Source organism: Carcharhinus amblyrhynchos, chromosome 9 (genome assembly GCF_965287045.1).
Source record: "Carcharhinus amblyrhynchos chromosome 9, sCarAmb.v2.hapA, whole genome shotgun sequence".
Taxonomy (NCBI): domain Eukaryota; kingdom Metazoa; phylum Chordata; class Chondrichthyes; order Carcharhiniformes; family Carcharhinidae; genus Carcharhinus; species Carcharhinus amblyrhynchos.
In genome coordinates, this window is record NC_137332.1 from 72,685,179 (window position 1) to 72,701,957 (window position 16,779).

At 43.0% G+C, this 16,779-nt stretch overlaps 1 long non-coding RNA gene across 1 annotated transcript; it reads left to right on the plus strand.

The window, feature by feature from the left end:
* Positions 1-3,741: 3,741 nt before the first annotated feature.
* LOC145347938 (uncharacterized) lies at positions 3,742-12,645 on the plus strand. The gene is made up of 3 exons (XR_013887875.1): positions 3,742-3,956; positions 6,368-6,524; positions 12,524-12,645. It is a non-coding gene; the product is annotated as an uncharacterized LOC145347938 (long non-coding RNA).
* Positions 12,646-16,779: the final 4,134 nt, after the last annotated feature.

Here is a 16,779-nt window from a genome sequence, read left to right on the forward strand (position 1 = left end):
TTTAATGTTTAAAACCTCCAAAAGTGGCACTGGAATATTTTGTTCCTGACTTCAGTACCCATATCTTTTCATAATAAAATACAAATTGCAAATTGTTGAGATATCTAATCCAAGTTTCTCTTTGGGCAGCTCAGCAATTATTAACAGCAATATCATAAAAATTAAACCTCAGCTGCTGTATCTTCCTCCAACCTTCAGATTTGATTTTTTTTTCAGCCGTGCGTCACACTGTAAATGTATGTATAAGTCCTGTTAAAAAAATTAGCCCTTCAAACCCAACTTCTTCTATGTACAATAATTTCAGTGGTGAATCAGCAAATATTAATTTCTTCCCAAATTGGATTAAAAAAAACTTCCTATTTTCTTATGTTGAAAAATCAGGTGTCAAGATGCAAGGAAATTGCATCCAAGACATTAGCATGCATGTCATCTATTCTAAATCACGCTAACGTCAAAGACAAGACACCCACGCATCATTCAGATGCGAAAACAATGACTATGTCACCCTTCAGGCATCACTGGAAGGATGATGTACATGAAATGCTGGTACATTTTACTTCATTCCTAATTAGGTGTGGAATAAAGTTGGTAATGCAGAATGTACTGCAAGATATATATTTTAATGCAATTCTTCCAGGTAATCAGAGGCAAGATCAAACAGGTTTATAAGTAGTCAAAGGCCGACTCTGGTCATACACTAAAGCATTTTGTTATATTTAAAAAAAGGATCTTCATAATCTGCAATGATTCTTATTATCTCACTATCATAGCTGCAGGAGCTCCAATAATACCACAATAGGAACAGTAGACCATATGACTTAATGATCCATCACTTCTGCTCCACCATTCAGAACAATCATGGCTAATTTTCTCTTTAGATTCCAAATCTCCTCCCCACCCCCATCCCCCACCCTGCAGTCTCCATATCCCTCAGTCCCCTGAGATACCAAAATTTTGGCTATCCTAATCTTAAACGTATTCAACAATGGAGAATCCACAATCCACTGGGGTAGAGTTCCAAAGATTTATAATCCTTTAAGTGAAGTAATTTCTCCTCATCTCAGTCCTAAATAATTGGCACCTTATCTTAAGACCGTGCCCCCCATATTCTAGACTCCCAGAAATAGCAGAAACAATCTCTCAGCATCTATTCCATCAAGCACTTTCAGAATCCAGTATATTTCAGTGTCCACTTCATCAAGCCTCTGCAGAATTTTGTAGATTTCAATGAGATTGCCTCATTCTTCCAAATTCCAGAGAATACAAGCCCAATTTCCTTAGCCTCTCATCATATGACAACCCTCATCCCAAGGACCAATTTAGTGAACCTTCACTGTACAACCTCCAATGCAACTATATTCTTCCCTTAATAGAGACCAAAACTGCACTTAGAATTCCAGATGAGGTCTCACCGAAAACCTGTCCAACTGTAGAATTTCTTCATTCCTGTACTCCCAACTGATAGAGACCAACATGCCAATTGCCTTTATTATTGCTTACTGTACCTGCATGCTAACTTTCTGCGTCTCTTGCATGAACACACCCAATCTCTTTGGGCATCAATATTTATAAGTTTTACAACTTTTAAAAGATGTACTGTTTCTCTATTCTCATGATCAAAATGAATAACTTCACACTTCCTTACAATATACTCCATCTGCAAGTTTATTGTTTATTCACAACCTGTCTGTATTTCTTGCAGTCTGTGTCCTCCACACAGCTTACCTTCGCACATAGCTTTGTCCCATCAACAAATATAGATACACTACTCTGTCTAATTCATGCATATAAATCACAAATAACTGGGACTTTGACACGAATTCTTGCCACGTTCTGCTAGTCAGTCTACCACCTTGAAAACGCCCAGTTTATGGCCGCTGTTTCCGATCTGTTAACCAAATGTCTATCCATAATAAATTACCCTCAGCTCCATGAGCCCTTATCTTGCCTACTAACCTTTTGCACATCAAATGTCATTTGGAAACCCATATATATTACATCTACTGGTTCCTCTTCATCTACCCTACTAGTTACATCCTTAAAGGGCTTTTTATTTTTCTTTCAATTTAAAGTTATTAACAGGACGACATGAGTGTTTGTTGGGAAATCCTCAGAGAGGTGTCAGTGAACTGTCATTTAGCTTGATTGTAACATTTATTGGAAAAATAAAGATTCTTGTCCATTTTGAGTTTGCAATATTGAAAACAAAGACTTTTTAAATTGGCAGTCATCAAATTCACTCAAGCTTTGTATAATGAGATCTAATGGTTCCTAACTATTTGAGAACTATTTTTAAATAAAAGCTGCCCTTACTGGTGCACATTTGACCCATTCATATCATTCACTGTCTAAACCTCTAGCCTATTTCTGCCAAGCATCCAAATCAAAAAATAAATCAGCATAGAAGTAAAATACAAGATAGTGAAGGGTCAAATGTACACCTTTTGAACTCCAGAGACAGGCAGAGGTATCGTAGGAACAGAAACAGGCCATCGAGCCTATTCTGCCATTTAATGGGATCAAGGCTGTGGCCTAATTCCATATACTTGCTTTGGCCCATATCCCTTGATACCTTTGCTTAACAAAAACATATCTACCTCAGATTTAAACTGATTGCAACTGATCTAGCATCAAAAATCATTTGTGGCAGAGAGTTCCAAACCTCTACTATCCTTTGTGTGTAAAAGTGCTTCCTAACATCTCTCCTGAATGGTCTGGCCATAATTTATAGACCACTGGCACTCCTCTAGACTCTCCAGTGGAACTAGTTTTAACTTTATCTATCTTGTCTTTTCCTGTTAGTATCCTGAAGACTTCAATCAGATCACCCTTAACCTTTTAAATTCTAGAGAAAACAGGTTTAATTTGTATAATCTCTCCCATAATTAAATCCCTGACGTCCAGGCATCATGCTTGTGAATCTGCAGATATAAAGGCCACTATTCCTAGTTTTCTTGGTTATTTTCTGCAGCTGTTTGTGACATTTTATGGAACCTGGACCCACAAATCTCTTTGGACATCCACTGTATTTAACTTCATACCATCTAGAAAGTACTCATCATTTTTCACTCCAAAATTAATAACTTCGCACTTGCTTAGATTTAAATCTATCGCAACTCCAATACCCACAACTAACTTGCAGCCTGGGCTCTCACTGGATTTAAATAACAACTGAGAGGGTCTCTCTCCCATCCCACTGGATATCCGCAGGGCCCGGGCACTCTGACTGAACCCAAGCAGCAGATCCACACAGGGGTTAATGTTAATGGCGGTCTCGGGCCCCGACTCCAGCAGCAACAGCCTCCCTACGGCCACACTCACTGCTTCACATTCTCCCCTAAAGCCTCCGTCAAGGTCTTCTTGGCTGCCTCCAGCTCGCTGACATGAGTCGCCATGTCCGGGAAGAGCTTTCACTGAAACTGAGACGGCTTCTCCTCACCGCTCGAAGGCGTTTATCTCAAACCCATTCGCCCGGAAGACCAGCTCCAGCCCGCCCCCTGCCGGCCAGAAGGACCATCTCCCCTGGCCCGGAGGACCAGCTCCGCCCCGCCCCCTGCCGGCCCGGAGGATCGTCTCCCCCGACCCGGAGGACCCGGCTCCAACGCGCTCCCTGCCGGCCCGGAGGACCCGCTCCACCCCGCCCCCTGCCGGCCCGGAGGACCCGCTCAACCCCGCCCCCTGCCGGCCAGGAGGAGCAGCTCGGGGTGCCAGGCGCCAGCAGCTCTGGAGCAGAGTCCCAAATTGTAAACCCTGTCATGAATCTCCCCCAAAGGCAGCCGAGGCTCTGGATGGGATTACTGACCAAAAAATAAATCAGCATAGACGTAAAATACAAGATAGTGAAGGGTTAAATGTACGCCTTTTGAACTTTTACTTTTGTGTAAAGCAAGGACAAGTTATGTGCTGATTTCTCATATCAGTGACTGAGAGCTGTGCATTCCCGCTGCATCCAAAGTGTAAATATTTCTTTTGTTTTTACAATTTGAATTTGATTATAGTTTTACGAATATACCAATGATTAAGCATTTTCTACAACTCATCATGAAATATTTGGCGTGTTTTCAACCTTATTAATGAACTCACGGTTAGTGAACAAGCCCAATTTCAATCTGCGGCCCACTGAGATGCAGGAGGGCCATTCATGCGGTTCACTCACTGACCTAGGTTGCCTTTCTGAATCATATTGTCACAACCTGCCCTTGTTCTCTTCTTAACTCTCGGAGTTAAAGGTTGTATTGGTGTTTCACCTCAAATCACCAGCCTTCATGAGCAAGGCCCTGATTTGCCATTTTAATTATGTTACCATCTTCATAGTGACCAATAATTTTTAAAAAGAGATGTGAACTTCCCACCTCTTTTGTGTCAAACTGTGAAAACTATCACTTGATTTTCAATATCCTTGACGTTACCATTGACAAGAAACTCAGCTAGACTCGCCACATAAACAAATGGCTACCAGAGCAGGTCAGAGGCTAGGAACTGCAGTAAGTAACTCATTTCCTGACTCCCTAAAGCCTGTCCACCATCTACAAGGCAGAAGTCAGGAGTGTGATAGAATACTCCTCACTTGCCTGGATGGATGCAGCTCCAACAACACTCAGGAAGCTTGACACCATCCAGGACAAAGCAGCCCACTTGATTGGCACCATGTTTACAAACATCCATTCCCTCCACTACCAATGCTCAGTAGCAGCAGTGTGTATTATCTATAATATGCACTGCAGCAACTCGCCAAAGATAGACAGAGGGGAACCGGTGGATGTGGTGTTTTTAGATTTCCAAAAGGCGTTTGATAAGGTGCCTCATAAAAGGTTGCTACAGAAGGTTAGGGTGCACGGAGTTGGGGGTAACGTGTTAGCGTGGATAGAGGATTGGCTGTCTAATAGGAAGCAGAGAGTTGGTATCAATGGGTGCTATTCTGGTTGGTGGTTGGTGACTAGTGGAGTGCTGCAGGGATTGGTGCTGGGGCCTCATCTATTTACCATTTATATAGATGATCTGGAGGAGGGGGCTGAGTGTAGGGTGACGAAATTTGCTGATGACACGAAGATGAGTGGAAAAGCAAATTGCGTGGAAGGTGTGGAAAGTCTGCAGAGAGATCTGGATAGACTGACCGAGTGGGCGAGGACCTGGCAGATGGAGTATAATGTTAGCAAGTGTGAGGTTATCCACTTTGGCAGAAATAATAGTAGGTGGGATTATTATTTAAAAGGCGAACAGCTGCAGCATGCTACGGTGCAGAGGGACCTGGGTGTCCTTGTGCACAAGTCGCAAAAACCCAGTCTGCTGGTGCAGCAGGTGATCAAGAAGGCGAATGGAATGTTGGCCTTTATAGCGAGGGGGATAGAATATAAAAGTAGGGAGGTCTTGCTGCAACTGACAGGGTACTGGTGAGGCTGCAGCTGGAGTACTGTGTGCAGTTTTGGTTGCCGCACTTGCACAAGGATATATTGGCCTTGGAGGGAGTGCAGAGGAGGTTCACTCGGCTGATACTGGAGATGAGGGGGTTGGACTATGAAGAGAGACTAAATAGACTAGGTCTATACTCGTTGGAGTTTAGAAGTCTGAGGGGGTATCTTGTAGAGACATATAAGATAATGAAGGGGATAGATAGGGTAGAGGTAGAGAGAAAGGATAGCAGGACTAGAGGGTACAGCCTCAAGATAACAGAGGGCGCAGTTTAGATCAGAGTTGAGGAGGAACTTCTTCACTCAAAGGGTGTTGAATCTCTGGAATTCTCTGCCTGTTGAAGTCGTGGAAGCTACCTCGCTAAATATATTTAAGTTACGGGTAGATAGGTTTCTGATAGACAAGGGAATTAAGGGTTATGGGGAGAAAGCAGGAAAGTGGAACTGATCCACTTCAGATCAGCCATGATCTTACTGAATGGCGGTGCAGGCTCGAAGGGCTAGATGGCCTACTCCTGCTCCTATTTCTTATGTTCTTAAAGATTCTTAGACAGCAACTTCCAAACCTACGACCACTTTCATCCAGAAAGACATTGGCAGCAGATACATGGGAACACCACCAACTGCAAATCCCCCTCCAAGCCACTCACCATCTTGACTTGGAAATATATCGCTGTTCCTTCGCAGTCACTAGGCCAAAGTTGTAAAATTACCTCCCTAACAGCACTGTGGCTCAACCCACAGCACATGGACTGGAGCATCTTACCACTACCTTCTTAAGGGCAAATGGGGATGGGAAGTAAATGCTGGCCAGCTAGCAATGCCCATATCCCACAAATGAATAACTTTTAAATAATTTTAAAAATTCAATAGGGTTTTGCCTGGGCATCGTTTCTCTTGACATCCAGATCCAAAATGGGAAGTGGTGTACTGATGGTTTTTTTTTGTTTGCTGTACAGATGGGGCCTCCTTTGCTCTCACCCAGCAGACTACACCCCTGTCTGCACTACAGAGCTGGGCTACATGTCAAAGCTGGCCCTAGAATTTCAAAAACATAATGTGAAAATTGTAGCTCTCTCAGTTGACAGTGTTCAAGATCACCATGGATGGACCAAGGTACTGATTTGATTTGTTTTGTCAAATGTATTAGTATACAGTAAAACGTATTGATTCTTGCATGTTATAGAGACAAAACATACCATTCATAGAGAAGGAAAGGAGAGAGTGTAGAATGTAGTCTTATAGTCAGAGCTAGGGTGTAGAGAAAGATAACTTAGTGCAAGGAAGATCCATTCAAAAGTCTGATGGCAGCAGGGAAGAAGCTGTTCTTGAGTCGGGTTGGTATGTGACCTCAGACTTTTTGTATCTTTTCCCGATGGAGAAAGGTGGAAGAGAGTGTGTCCAGGGTGTGTGGTCCCTTAATTATGCTGGCTGCTTTTCCGAGGCAGTGGAAAAGTGTAGACAGAGTCAATGTGTGATGGACTGGGCTTCATTCACGACCCTTTGTAGTTTCTTGCAGTCTTAGGCAGAGCAGGAGCCATACCAAGTTGCAATACAACCAGAAAGAATGCTTTCAGTGGTGCATCTGTAAAAGTTGGTGAAATCGTAGCGGACATGTCAAATTTCCTTAGCCTTCTGAGAAAGTAGAGGTGTTGGAGGGCATTATTGCAGAGTAAGGGTTCATCCACTTAAGGTAGAGATAAGGAGGAATTTGTTCTCCTCGGATCAGTGAATCTGTGGAACTCTTTACCAACGAGAGCTATAGAGGCTGGGTGGTTAAGTATGTTCAGGGCTGAAATAGATTTTTAATCAGTAAGGGAATGGAGGGTTATGGGGATAAGGTGAGAAAGTGGAGTTGAGGATTATCACACCAGATCAATCACGATCTCATTGAATGACAGAGTAGAATCAAAGAGCTGTATGGCCTATTTCTGCTCCTATGTTTTATGGTCAAATCCCTTTATTTTGCTATGCCTATGCTATGATCTTCACTCACATTAATGTTGGCCATACGTGCAACAAAAAGATGGAATTTATATCCCCCTCCCACCACCCCCCCCCCCGCCCCAACCACTGCTTAAAGCCACTCATGCTTTAAGCAGTGGTGGGACGTAGAAGGGGAAGAGCAGGTAAATATGACAGGTGGCTCGACCACCATCTTCCTGCCTAGCCCTGACCTGGTCCCTATAATGCAGTGAATAAGTTGAAGGGGCAGAAATCTGCAACCCCACACTCTTTAAAGAAATTATTAATGTGCAATTGAACTTGTTAATTGACCAGAATGCCATGTTGCCCATGCCATAGTGTGGTTGGTAGCGAGAAAAATTGGGGAGTTGGCTTTTTCACCTTGTGAGGTGAAAAGATGGGAAGGAGTGGGCAATCCTTTGAGAGTTGTCCTGTGAGTATTGTGGGCACCCTCACTTTGTGCACCCCACTCTCACTCCTCCCATCTCTAGGATACCCAATCATTTTCTTCCCTAAAAGCCTGGGATTTAACTTTAGACTGGGATCCGTTGCTCTTCATGCCGGGGAATATTTGCAGTCCCAACACCACCCACCACTGAGTTCTGACATTGCAGTGACGGCGAGAGCTGCCAACTACTCTGACTGACCAGCAATGTTTAAGAGAGGAGACTTGCTCCCACTGAGGGGTAGAAATCTCACTCTCTATCATTAAGGTGTTATTGCTGAGGGGTGACTTTTTTTTAAAGTTGTCGGGGGGGTGTGGTGCTGTGGATACAAGTGAGAAATAGGCTGGGACTGCCTCCCCTCTAACCTTAAATGCAGCCCCAGATGCACAGCTTTTGAGCACTGGCAGCTGTGGACTTCCTTCATGATCTAATGTCCGGAATCTATCCAGATGGGAATGAAGGGATGAGGACAGGAAGAAGGATTCCACATTGTGGAACCACTTGCAGAATCAGATCAGGGGCAGCAGGCAGCCCTCCTAGCATCAGATCCTGCAACAATTAGCTTGGTGTTTTCTCTGTTTGTTATTTTCCAGTGGTACAAGTCTTTGCTTTTCCATTTACACACAGCATAGGCTGCCTGCTGTGGAAGGAGGTTCTTGCAGAAGCTGCTGAACTGGTTTGTGTGTACACGATCCAGCAAATAGTTGTAAATCTGACTCAGATGCCTGGGAGAAAGCTTGTAATTTTGAGCGGCCAGCAGCAGATGACAATCAGACAGCTTTTAACTCAACGACCTGTCAACTTATCAAACTCAAACTTTGTATGAAAATGCAGAAATGTTTCCCACATCCTAACCCCCTGCCAAGTTCCATTTACCCATTGTCTCGCCCTGTGTTTGCTGACCTATATTAGCCCCAGTTTAGTAACACCTCTTCCTATCTCTGTAATCATGTCCAACCCAATAATCCTCCAAGAACTCTGCATTCTTCAATGCTGACCTATGGTGAATTCCTGATTCCCTTTGCAGTAACTTTGTTGCAGTGTGAATGTAAGCCAATCTGTGACACTAATAAATAAACTTAAAACCTTAAACTCATCGATAGCTGTCCCTTCAAATGCTGAGACTCCAAACTCCAGAATCACCTCCCTATATCTCTCACTGACTTCTTCAAGACCTATTCCTTTGACTATGATTTTGGTCACATGTCCTAATTTCCTAATGGTGAAAACCTTTGAATATTTTACTTCATTAGAGGTGCTATATAAATGCAAGTTGTCATTGTTGTCCAACTCCCTGATATTCCCACCATTTGGTTTCAACGGACTGAGTGGAAGAGAGTCCAAAACAATAGAAAGTTATTTTTTAATTATGGATTTGTGGTTTTAATACCAAGGGAAGACCAGGAGTTAGTTTGTAAGCATAAGTCTATCTCTACTCATTTAGGTATCAGAGTTAAATTATGGTTGCTACATAGTCTGTTGTGTAATTTAACACTGGATTATTGTTCACATGTACACCTTTGAGGTCTGCTAGTGCAATCCCTGCCCTTTTTGCAGTCTGAAGTATCTAACATCGATAAAACTTGCCAAAGTCATAAATCAGCAGATAAACAGTAAAGAGTTTTCAGTGTCCCCAGCAACTTAAAACCCTCTTATTCTTGTGCTGATAGAATAACCAGCTATTATACTCATTACTGCTTCACTTCCAACCTGGCATTCTGTAATGTTACCAGCACAGTCAATGCTTCTGGTTGTTTTGCTTCTTTTTCAAGAAAAACCTTTCAGCAACATGCCCACACACTGGACTGAATAAGATAATCAGTAAGATCTTCATAAAACTGCACATGGTGTGACAGAGCTGATGGGATTTTGGCTCTTTTTAAATGAAAAAAACATCCACTGAATTGCTCCTCTGTATTTCTGTACCCTGCAAAATGCTGGTGTCCAGGCAACTGCAACTGGTCAGATTCTACAGAAGTTTCGATGCTGGACTCGCACCATATAACTGTTGTGCCTAAGCACACTTCTGGCAATGTACCTTTTATAAAACTCCCACCACCTTACTTTGCTGCAACTGACCAAACAAAATCATAAATTTATGGAACAAAAAACACAGTTGGTACAAAGGCACCAGTTGAGAATGAGATATTGTAGTAAGAAAAGAAGATCCAGCAACATCCAAAACAAGGATCTGCGACGATAAGAAACATAATTTAAAAAGTTAGACGGATATTCTCAAGATCAGGGAAGAAGCAGTGGAAGAGAAAAATGTCTTCCGCTTACCTTGGTACATTAATACTTTTGCGATATTTTACTTTAAATGACAATCATAGCAGACACTGCAACTCTCTTTACCATGAATGAATAATCAACCAAAAAGCCACGGTGGCACAGTGGCTAGCACTGCTGCCTCACAGCGCCAGGACCCGGGTTCGATTCTGGCCTCAGGTCACTATCTGTGTGGAGTTTCCTCCCACACTCCAAAAGACGCGCAGGTTTGTTTGGCCATGATAATTTGACCCTAGTGTCAGGGGGATTAGCAGTGTAAACAAGTGGGTTTATGAGAATAGAACCTGTGTGGGTTTGTGGTCGGTGCAGACTCCATGGGCCGAATGGCTGCTAGCTCTCTGATTGGCGCCATCTAATCTAAACTCATTTTCTTACCATCTTTTCTGCATTATTTTTCAAGTACTTACCCAATTATCCTTTTTTGTTGCAGTCCATCGTCATAGAATCCCTGCAATGCAGAAGGCAGTGTACAGTCTACCCCTGTGCGATATTGTGTAAAAACATTGGTTATCCTTTTGTTCAGATAATAATGTGTGCATAGATCTGTCATATGAGGAGAGACTATGTCAGTTAGGATTACATACAATGGAGTTTAGAAGAATGAGAAGGGATCTCTTCGAAACTCGAACAGGGTAGATTCAGAAAGAATGTTCCTGAAGGTGAGGGACTCCAGAACTAGGGATCACAGTTAGAGGATAAGGGGTAAACCTTTTAGAACTGAGGTGAAGAGAAATTTATTCAGCCAGAGGGTGGTGAATGTGTGGAATTCATTACCACAAAAAGTAACTGAGGCCAAAATGTTGTCTGATTTCGAGAAGAAATTAGGTATAGCTTGTGAGGCTAAAGGGATCAAGAGATACGGGAGGAAAAGGAGAATTCGATGATCAGCCATGATCATAATAAAATGGCGGAGCAGGCTCGGAGGGCTGTATGGCCTAGTTTCCATGTTTCTATAATTTAGAGCTTTTTTCATTCTAAGGGGTGGTAAAGCTTTTACATTCTATGTTATTTCTATATAAAACTATATACCATACTATACAGTTCTATACAGAACTATATAACTGTAAATTTAGATCTAAACATTTCACCATTGTAAAATATCTTGGTGTTGGATATTCTGAATATTGGGGTGACACTTACTGGAAAATCCGGCCATGAGGAGAATCAAGCAAAGAAAAGCTGAGAACATCAGTATTCCAGTGGAAATAAAGCGTTTTGAGCATTGGGTAGAATTTGAATGTTAAAGCCTTGCCCTTGCTATCAGAAACTGGACTTCTCCACGAACAACTTGGCATTGAATTCAACTTGTGATTCAAAATATTAAAATGGTGCACCTAAAGAATTAAAACAATTACTGAGCCATAGAAGTCCACAGTTCAGAAGGCGGCAGCGCGGTGGCCCAGTGATTAGTACTGCTGTCTCACAGTGCCAGGGACCAGGGTTCCCGCTTGGTTCACTGTCTGTGTGGAGCTTGCACATTCTCTCCATGTCTGCATGGGCTTCCTCTGGGTAATCCGGTTTCTTCCCACAGTCTAAAAATGTGCAGGTTAGTTTGACTGGCCATGCTAAATTGCTTGTTAGTGCTAGGGGGACTAGCTAGGGTAAATGCCTGGGATTATGGGGATAGGGTCTTGGTGGGACAGTGGTCAGTGCAGTCTCGATGGGCCAAATGGCCTCCTTCTGCACTGTAGGATTCTATGATTCTACAGCTATTGGGCCCATTGTATCGCTGCTGCTCTTTTTAGCTGTCCGTAACTAACCTCCTGCTTGCTCCCTCTCCCCCCCCCGCCCAATTACCTTCTAAGCTTCAAATAGCTATCCTATTTTTAAATTATTTTTACTCCAGCTGACTTTGAAAAGCCTTCTTCCTGGATACTGCAAATAACATTAAATTGTCGTTTGCATTGTGACATGTATTACAATTTTAAATGTAAAATTGCATTTCAAATTAAGATTTTTAATCTGTCAGATTTCCTAATTTTCCAAAGGGTCTATAAAAAATGGCAGGTTTCAGACTTATGAAATATTAGCTATAAGACATCTGAACAAATTAACAACTGTAAGTAAAAGCAAGGAAAAAGATGGACCTCCTGAAAAAGATCAATCTCCAGGAACACTCCTGAGATGAACTTCTCAATGACATGGAATCTGGAGAGTCCACCTGAAGATTCTTCCCCCACCTTCTGCTGTGGTATTCCAGGCCACTGGCAGCCTCCATCTTGAATTCCAAAGGCAGCCCCATGCGTTGTTCAGCTGGCTCCTGTAAGCCACGTTGTTCCAGATGTGTTCTAGACTGGCATTGCTTCCTGTGGCATTGCAGAGAATTGGGTGTGTGGGAGAGGGGAATGATTCCAGTTGGGCCTTCATTTGCATCCAATTAGCATGACAGAAATCGGTTTTACACCCTGTCCACAGCAGGTTTCCTGAGCTGCCATGGCAGGCACCAATGGAAGATCCCACAGGATAGTCACAGTGGCGTAATATTTTGGACTCTGCCTCACTTGCCCCCACAATCCACAATTGAACATGCCTGTGATGCCAACACGTGAATTCTTCATTCCAGAGAGGTTAGTAATTAAGACACCATGCCATGGAATATTACCTTATGCTTGAGTAGACAAAACCTACTTTCTGATATGTTTAGTAGGTATTGAGTGGAAAAGCACTGCAAATCTCCACCCTTTTATCATAGAATTCCTACAGTGCAGAAGGAGGCCATTTGGTCCATCAAGCCTGCTCCAATCACAATCCCACCCAGGCCCTATTCCCGCAGCCCCACATATTTACCCTGCTAATGCCCCTGACACTAGGGTCAGTTTAATATGGCCAAACGACCTAACTTGCACAAGTTTGGATTATGGGAGGAAACTGGAGCACCCAGAGGAAACCCACACAGACACAGGGAGAATGTGCAAACTCCATACAGACAGTGACTGAAGCTGGAATTGAAACCCAGTCTCTGGTGCTATGAAGTGGCAGTGCTCACCATTGTGCCACCTGCATATAAGATGGTCAAGACTTTCTGTGATAAAGCACAGCTTCAGGAGGAGAAAGGCAACATAGACTTCAACTTCCACACTTCTGTGATCATATTGTCATTCCAGCATACCCCTTCCCCAGCCTCCTGCCCCACCTCCCCCCCACCACACCAACAAACAGGAACCCCCAATCTTTGTAATATCGGGTCAAATTGTTTCAATTAGTCCCAAGACTACAAGAACTTTTTTGAGAAGGTATAATTTTCTTCCCATTTCTCCAGTCAACCCCTTTTTTGGGGAGTTAATATTCAGGAGTGGCTGACATTTTGCTTGGTGGTTCATGCAGGCTCGAGGCCTGGGCCTCTGGATGAGACCTTACCTATGTCTCGGCAGATGTCTATAATAAGACAGGTTCATTCTGAAATATAAGACAACTTAATGTTAGAGAATTAAATTCCTATGAGATTCCAGACATCGGAATTCCCCTATCCATCGTTGGCCCACTTCCAGAGGCCACGTTTGGGACAAACGGGAACTTCCACCGTGGCCCCTAAATGACTTGTTAGTCCAGGACGGGTCCTGACTCACGCCCAATTTTCCACCCCTTACAGCAGAAAAATGCTACAGTGTGTGCCAAAACCAAGATATTACTCATCCATTTGTTATCACTGAATGTTTATCTGTATGATGATGGACTGCTGCATTTGTAAGACTTGATCTGTAACAAGGATCACTCAAAATTCAAAAGGAATTCATTTTGCATCAAGTGTTTTGGAATGTGATGTCACAGAAATGAAAGCACCTCTCCCTCCAGTGTCGGAATTTGCAACTGCAGTCAAAGGAGAGTTTTGGCCTGTTGCCAGAAAGCTGTGCTGCCCTCATTTGCTCAGCAATATTGCTGCAGAAGTCAGGAGTGAGATGATCAATGGTTTCACAAGGAAACTTGGATGGGTACTTGATGGAAGTAAACTTGCAGGCTGCCAAGGGATTGGAATTGACTAGAATGCTCAGCAGATAATTGGTGGACCAAAGGGCCTCTCTCTGTGCCCCGTTGCGGCTCAAAGACTACCAAGTGGGTGGAACTGTAATATAAAAAGAAATGCCTTTGATGAAACTTTGTTTGCAACCCTCCTGGAATGTCCTGGACTCACCAAGAATTAAAGATTTATTTTCCAAACTTGGCTGCAACCAGGGAGACAAATCATAGGAATTCTGAAGAATTTTTTTATTTTAATGAGAGCACATTTGTTTATCAGCTTTAAAAACTTGGAGAAGGGAATTAAGTTTATTTGGCTGTTTGGGGTAATGGAGCTGCGAGGTCATGTGATAAAATCTCCAGGAATATATTCCAGAGTTGGCAATCCTATCTATCAGAAGCAAATCCCATTAGTCCATTGTTACTTCTCAGTGCAATAGAACAATGACAGGAATTTAATACAGGATGATCATTTCCCTCAGAGATTCAGGGTAAAAGAGCTGGGACATTAAGTTGTTTCAGTGGCTCATATTCAAACCCATGGTAAACAATTAAGCTCACAAGGGCAAAGGAAGCAAAGGTTTCAGGAAAAAGAATGGTCTGGATTTTCACTGAGTCACGTTGATTTGGAAGCCTTTTAAAAACGGCTGATGGGTCCAGATTCCGGGATTCCCAACCCTATTCCCTGGCTGTCTGATTTTTCAGGAGTGCCTTAAAGTATTTTGAGCTGCTTCTTGTCCGAAGCTCACATCTGGCAATCTCAACGTGGCTGGTTCCATTGTAGATGTAGGTATCTCCTACTCTACAATTGTCATGGAGATGGGTCAGGTTTTTAAAGAGTCATGGTTGATGGCCCCTTAGAGAAGTTGTGAACCCTGGTCTGACTGAGGGGACCTTTAAAAAGATAAATTCAAAAGGTTCTCCTCATGCCCCCTGTGCCAAGCTCCACCCGTCCACCCATCCTTTATGTCCCTCATGTCCCCTGTGCAAAACTCTGCTTTCCCATCCACCCCTATGTCCCTCACGCTCCCTGTGTCAACTCTGTTATTACATCCACCCGCCATGCCCCTCAAACCCCCCTGTGTCAAACTCTGCCTTTCCATCCACTCCCCACATCCCTCATTCCCATGTCAAACTCTGTCCTTCCATCCACCTCCTATGTCCCTCATGCCTCCCTGCCAAGCTCTGCCTTTCCACCCACAGTCTAAGCCTCCTCACATCTTCTGTGCTAAGCTCTACCCTTCAGGGGAATTAATTCAAATCTCACTTTGGCACTGAATTGAGACACAGTAGCTGGAGTTCTCTGACTTCACGCACAGCGGGGATTCTCCAGTCCCAATGCAGCGAACAGAGATTTGGCTGAGCGCCAAATTCTTGTTGGCAGCAGCAGTGGGGTGTACAAGACTGGAGAATTCCCTTTTGTGGGTTAGCGTCAGAATAAAACTATGAAGATTAATCATTAAAAATGAAATTGCCTTCAGGGAAGGGAGCTTTCACCCTTTCCCCAAGCTGGATCTTTTGGGATCTGTGTCCCACATTATATGGTGGATCCTAACTGATCTCTGATACAGCATGGCAAATTATGCAACTCAAAATTTCACACGTAGGTGTGAAACTATCCTGGCAATTTATCAATTCTTGCCAAGTTACATGTCATCTTGGTTTGGACATAAGGTGTTTTGTTTCTTTACCATTGTTGAATTAATGTTCTGAAATTCTACTCCTAAAATTAAATAAATTGACTCTGGTTTCAGACGACTATTCTCCCTCCCCCACCGTTAGTCTAAGGGTGTGGTTGGCTTATGGTTGTAAAGTTACTTCAATGTGATTTTCCTTAGCCACAAGTCCAAGAAGTATAAAGATCAAGTCAACTGGATTCTGAAGTGATGCTTTCTTCTAGGGGGTTCCGCTGCACTCTCCTCTGGAGGCAGACCAAACCGCAAGTGCAGTAGTCTGACAGGAACTTAACATTGGCATGAAGTCAAACACTTCACACCAACACTCCTGTCATACCATCAATGCTGTGACCATCTTGACAGCCAGAGATGGTTGTTAACATGTATATCTGACGGCTGGAACAAGAGGTAGCACTTGGTGGCCATGGAAAGTGCAGTTAAATAAAGACCAGCTCCTTGCAAAGGAATTACAAGGTTCTTAATGTATTCAATGGTTTCAGGTAACATCATAAACTAAAGGTTCCAACACTTGTTTGCAGACCTGGACTCAATTCCTTTTACCTCTATATCATTACATAATAAGAACTATTATGAGAAAGGTGTGAGAGAGGAGGAGGAAAGGCTTTTTGCTTTAATCTCTAAATTTGTGGTTAAACTGGTGGTTCCTGGGACGTTACACTTACGAAAGCAAAGGATTTATGCATTGTGTTTCATGATCTCAGGGCATTCCAAATGCTTTAGAATGAATTAGCCACAGGTTTTTGTTGTGTAGTCTCTGTTTTAAGGTAGAAAACATGGTGGCCAATTTGTGCACAGCAAGCTCCCAACTTGAGAGTCATCAGATAATTTTTTTTTAAGTGATGTTAATTAAGGGATAAATAGTGGCCAGGATTCCAGACAGAATTCCCTTACTATTCTCGGGGATCGCCTAATCTCCATCACACATTTGATAGACAGAATCCCCAGCATTGCAGCACTCCCAGAGGACTGCACTGGAATGCCTGCCTAACCAATCAGCTGGACTTTATGCATAATTTCTAC